The 6,000-nt window shown below is 44.8% G+C and overlaps 1 protein-coding gene across 13 annotated transcripts in view; it reads left to right on the top strand.

Moving 5' to 3' along the window:
* The window catches only part of RALGPS1 (Ral GEF with PH domain and SH3 binding motif 1), a 311,271-nt gene that overhangs the window by 84,375 nt on the left and 220,896 nt on the right, over positions 1-6,000 (top strand). The gene's annotated exons all lie outside the window — the stretch shown is intronic.

Below are 6,000 nucleotides of genomic sequence, written 5' to 3'. Positions count from 1 at the left end.
TTTCCTTCCTTTCCCTTCCTTTCCCTTTCTTTCCCTTCTTTCCTTCCTTTCCCTTCCTTCCTTCCTTCCTTTCCCTTCCTTCCTTCCTTCCTTTCCCTTCCTTCCTTCCTTCCTTCCTTTCCCTTCCTTCCTTCCTTCCTTTCCCTTCCTTCCTTCCTTTGCCTTCCTTCCTTCTTTCCTTCCTTTTCCTTCCTTCCTTCCTTTCCCTCCCTTCCTTCCTTCCTTCCTTCCTTCCCCTTCCTTCCTTCCCCTCCCTCTCTCCTTCCCTTCCTTCCTTCCTTCCTTCCTTCCTTCCTTCCTTCCTTCTTTTCCTTTTCCTTTTCCTTTTCTTTTTCTTTTCTTTCAGAGTTTCGCTCTTGTTGCCCAGGCTAGAGTGCAATGGTGTGATCTCAGCTCACTGCAGTCTTTGCCTTCCAGGTTCAAGTGATTCTCCTGCCTCAGCCTCCTGAGCAGCTGGGATTACAGGCACCTGCCACCACGCCCGGCCAATTTTTGTATTTTTTAGTGGAGACAGGGTTTTGCCCTATTGGCCAGGCTGGTCTCGAACTCCTGACCTCAGGTGATCCACTCGCCTTGGCTTCCCAAAGTGCTGGCATTACAGGCATGAGCCATCGCACCTAGCCAAGTCTCTTTTTTTATTTTGAAAACTATCTTCTGTGGAAACAAATTATTTTTCTTAAATTATATTAAGGCATTATTCTACTCTAAAGGATTGGGATGGCATGAGGTGCTACTATGTATGTCTGGGTAATTGCAGTTTTCATGTCACTATGTTATGTCTACTGCTATAGTATCTGGAATATGTTCCATTTGAAAGGAGTTTATGAAACTGTAACTTACCTTTATGATTATACACATCTTTTTGTGTTTATTTGATCTTAGCTTAAGTTGAAAATGTCAGTGAAAAAAGTATATTGTGAAGCTTCCATAATCTTTAGTTTTACTTTCGTAAGCAGACATTTAGCCTACAATGATAGGCCTCTTGTCAATGTTGCATGACATCTGCAAAGGGGAAGGAGCATCCACCTCCAGAATATACATAAGGGAGAGGGGACCTTATTTATGAGAAGAAGGCTTGACTTGAAAAGACTGAAAATTTTTGAAAACTCAGATTTACCCTAATACAATAGCCTTGTTTTGGAATACCCTTCAAAATTGCTTATTGCATTGCCAAGCAAAAGAAGTCACTGTGGCAGGAGAGAACTTGGTGATGCTGCATAACTTAGACATGCCTGAGCTAAGTTGTGGCCTGGAGCAGAGGAAGGAGATTAAGCAGTTCCTGTGTCAAGTGACGTGATTTCTAGAGTAGCTCACCTGTCTTTTGGTGTTTTGAAGCAGGTCATGGAAAGAATTGGCAGCAGTGCCATTTCTCTTAAAACTCATTGCGGCCAGGCATGGTGGCTCACGCCTGTAATCCCAGCACTTTGGGAGGCCGAGGCGGGTGGATCACGAGATCAGGAGATTGAGACCATCCTGGCTAACACGATTAAACCCTGTCTCTACTAAAAATACAAAAAATTAGCCAGGCGTGGTGGTGGGCGCCTGTAGTCCCAGCCTGTAGGGAGGCTGAGGCAGGAGAATGGCGTGAACCCAGGAGGTGGAGGTTGCAGTGAGCCGAGATCGCGCCATTGCACTCCAGCCTGGGTGGCAGAGCGAGACTCAGTCTCAAAACGAAAAACAAACAAACAAAAAAACCTCATTGCATGAACTACTAGTGATAGTTTTAGTGCAACACAGCTCCTATTGACGTCTGTACCTGCGTATTGTCACCATCCAAGAAGAATTGTTATACTGCAAACCCTTTGAGAAATTTCAAAGTTTTCAAAATGGCAGACAGTTCCTTTGCCAAGCTAAATTTTGACGGAAAGGAATGTCAAGGCTATCTGTGCACAGATGCAGCATCTGCTTTCTCTGGCAATACTTCTGGTTTTGTAGGTTTCATGAAGCAAGAAGGCCCACCTGTCGCTGTGGCTGGGACTTTCTATGTCAGCATGCATTGATGTCAAAGAATGCAATGGTCCTGAAAGCCTGCTTTGACAGCCTGTGATTTCATCAGAGCCAGGCCTTGAGTCACTGCCTTCTCAGGAGGATTTTTTATGAAATGGAGCAGAACAGAAAGCTGCTTCGACTACACAGGAGTTCACTGGTTCTCCAAAGGATAAGGCTTGAAGTACTTGACTGAACTTCAGAATGAAGTTCTACTTTTTTTTTTCTTTGAAAGGAAAGGAAAACTCACAAAACAGAGAAAGAGGAATTCATTCATGACTTGGCTTACTTAATCAGATATTTTTGGCCATGTGAGTGAGGTAAACCTTTCAATTCACCGTTATAGATGTTGCTGAAGAGTGGGCATTTTTAGCCACTCTGCCTTCTACAAGAGGAGACGTGGGTGGACAAGTCTGCAAACCTTCTCCTGCTGGAAGAAATGTTTGTGTGGCTTGGGAGTGACAGAGTCATGCTGAGTTTTCAGCAGCAGAAATCTGCAGAGACCAGTAGATGTGAATACAGCTTTCGATAAAATCCAACATCTCTTCATGCTAAAAACCCTCAACAAACTAGGCATCAAAGGACTATACCTCAAAGTAATAATAGCCATCTATAATAGATCCACAGTCAACATCATACTGAATGGGCAAGAGCTAGAAGCATTCCCCTGAAGAACAGGAACGAGACTAGGATGCCCACTGTCACCACTCCTACTGTCTGCTTTTGAGGGTAACTTCTGCTCAGCAAAACATGAAAACAGAGTATGGATTCATGGTCCTTCTTTGGGAACAAGCCATTTGTGAAGGAAACCTTGACGTTGTTTTCCTCAGGGACTTGAGAAAAAAAAGAAAAGGATGCAGTGTTGATCCAGCTGTTAAACCCTTGGAGAATGGTGGCATTCTTTGACATCTCACATTCACTAACTCTTGTCAGTAGGCTTTGGGAGTGGTGATTTAGTATACCACTGCCTGCCTTTGGGAGTCTGGGTTTTCAAGCATTTGTTGGTACGTAAATTTTAAAAAGTCAGGTTAACCAAATGTCAAGGAGTGTTTCACAATTCCAGTGTTACATTCAATAATAGTAATCATTAGAACTTTATTGAATGCTCGTTATGTGACAGGCACTATTCTAATAACTTTCCATGAATTAACCCATTGCATATTTCCAAGATTCATATAAGGAAGGCAGTTTTATTATCTTCATTTTCAAATGAAGAGACTGAGGCCCAGAGAGGTGAATAAAACTGCCCAAGGTAATAGGACTGCTCAGTGGTGGAGTTAGATATAAACCTAGGTGGTCTGGCTCCAGAGTCCACATGTCCACACCCCAGGTAACTGCTTCTCTTGTGCCAGGGTACACCATGCTTTGTGTTATAATTTTCATTTTATTTTTTTTATTTTATTTTATTTTATTTTTTTTTGAGGCAGAGTCTCGCTCTGTCGCCCGGACTGGAGTGCAGTGGCCGGATCTCAGCTCACTGCAAGCTCCGCCTCCCGGGTTTGCGCCATTCTCCCGCCTCAGCCTCCGGAGTAGCTGGGACTACAGGCGCCCGCCACCTCGCCCGGCTAGTTTTTGTATTTTTAGTAGAGACGGGGTTTCACTGTGTTAGCCAGGATGGTCTCGATCTCCTGACCTCGTGATCCGCCCGTCTCGGCCTCCCAAAGTGCTGGGATTACAGGCTTGAGCCACCGCGCCCGGCCTAATTTTCATTTTAATCTTATTGGCACAATTTGGATTTCTTTTGATTCTTTTAGGGTGTTGGTATTAACTTTTGTGCATGAAAGGGAGAGAGGGAGAGAGGAGAGAGAGAAAGATGAGGGGAAAGAAAATAGTCTCTGAAAAGATTTTAAAATTTAACTTTAAGATAAATTGTGTACAACATTTCTCATGCCTTGGTTATTTACGTTTTATTGGGGAGGGAGCTTGTAATTGTTATTAGGAATACCAGAGGCTCCTGAGACCCAAGAGCAGGGACCGCATCTGTGTGTCTTTGTCTCCCATATGCTTGGCATAGTTCTGGGCACATAGTATTTGTTTTGTAATTTTTCATTGAGAATAAAGTTGCTGTACTTGAAGAATTAAAGCTCCATTTTCTGGAAGGCTTACTTTTTCCAAACACTTTACTTCCAGCTAATTGATACAGGATAACACTCATTTGGTCAACAATTAGTTATTCAACACCTTCTATGACCAGGTTCTTCTTAGGCACCAGATGCACATATTAGATTGTCAGGTCCCATTCCTACACATTGTTTCTAGTCTATGGAAGGAAGACATGACTTGAGGAGAAATTTAATAAAGAACGGTAGGGGCTGTCAGAGGAATTACACGTGCCATACAAGTATATAGAAGGAACATCCAGCTTTGTCTGGGGTACAGTGGGGGGCTCAGGAAAGCTTGTCTGAATAATAGTGTGTAATCCAAGACTTAAGGAATGAGCTGGTAAAGGGGAGAAGGAGTTTTTCAGGCAGAGGGAGCAGCATGTACCAAGGCCTGAGGCAAGAGAGGGCAAGACAGGGAGGGCAGAGAACTGAAAGAACACATTTCAGCATGGCTGGGTCACGCCACAATGAGGCCAGTCACAGATGAGCCAGAGAACCAGCCAGGGGTCAGGGCTGAAGACCCTTGTCTGACAGGTCAGGCAGTGTGGGTCGTCTGTTGATAGCAATAAGACATTGGAGCGTTTCCCGCAGGGGAGAGCTTTGATTAGATTTGCATGGCTTATAAGGATTGCTCTGGCTGCTCTGTGGAGAACAGACCTGTGAGGGAGAGCAGTTCAGAGACTGTCCTGTGGTCTAGGTGAAAGACAATGTGGTCTGTGTGAGGATAATGCAGTGGACAAGGGTGACCCACGTAGATGCAGGAATGTCTAGGTGCTGTGCTCTGCAGGCCTTGCTGCTAAGGTAGATGTGGATGTTGTGAGAGAGGGAAGAGTCAAGGATATCTCCCAAGTTTCTGGCCTGGGCAACTGGGAGACTGGTCAAAAAAACCAGATGATGTGGGGTGAGGCGGGTATGTGCAGAATTTGGTTTTGCACATGTTGAGTTGGAAGTGCCTGTGTGACACCTGCATGAGGTGTCCTGTGCCAGCAGCATGACTGTGCAGCTCGTACACTTCTTGCTCAAATAGCTGGGCTATTCCATGGAGCTAATCTTCATGCCTTCTGGCAGAACTCTAGGTTCTTAGAAGCAGCTGCCCCTGGCCCTGTCTGTAGAAGGACCTCTAGGCTTGTGAAGGGATCTGGTCGGGACTGGCTTGCCACCAGAACCTCAGTAGTGGCTGAAGTGCCTCTGAGGATTGGGACCTCAGCAGGACCAGGGAAACAAAACCCCCATAGAGGCAGCTGTGGGAAAAGCGGGATGGGGTGAAGTTGAATGTCTTGGTTTAGATCCCTGGTTGCCTAGAACCCTCCAGAAAGGAATGGAAGAGTCAGAAAGGAAGCTCAAGCACCTTGTCTTTGGGGAGACTGGTGACATCCCGGTTAGGAGCATGAGTTATGGTACAGATGGAGCTGGGTTTGAGATCCTGCTCTACCACAACCAGATATGTAAATCTGGGCTTAACATCTCAAACTCTTTATTATCTCTTCTGTAAAATGGTGAAAGTGGTAGTACTCGCTTCGTGGGATTACTGGGAGAGTCCATGTGTGACGAATTGAGATCCTGGCTAGAACATAATCAATGCTCAGGAAGTGGCTGCTGCTGTTATTTCTTCTCTTCCTCTTTTCCTTCGGCCTTCATTTGCCGTTATAATCGTCACTCAGATGTCTCTCTGAGGAGTATGTTCTTGAATCTTGAATCCCAGTTCTATGGCTTTAGAAAGACTTTTTGCTTTCAAGATCGACGCAAGTTCCTAGAGGCTTATTTTTGTCACATGTACCATTTTTCACTGCACCACAGTGATGTGGAGACACTTTTGCAAGTTCTTCTCAAAGAATCTGTCATATAGAACATTAGGAAGCCACATAGACTTCACTGAAAGGAAAATTTGGGAGCTGCACTGTCAGCTTTAATA

Source organism: Rhinopithecus bieti, unplaced genomic scaffold (genome assembly GCF_001698545.2).
Source record: "Rhinopithecus bieti isolate Rb0 unplaced genomic scaffold, ASM169854v2 scaffold_22745, whole genome shotgun sequence".
Classification (NCBI taxonomy): Eukaryota; Metazoa; Chordata; class Mammalia; order Primates; family Cercopithecidae; genus Rhinopithecus; species Rhinopithecus bieti.
This window is presented reverse-complemented; position numbering and strand designations above follow the sequence as displayed.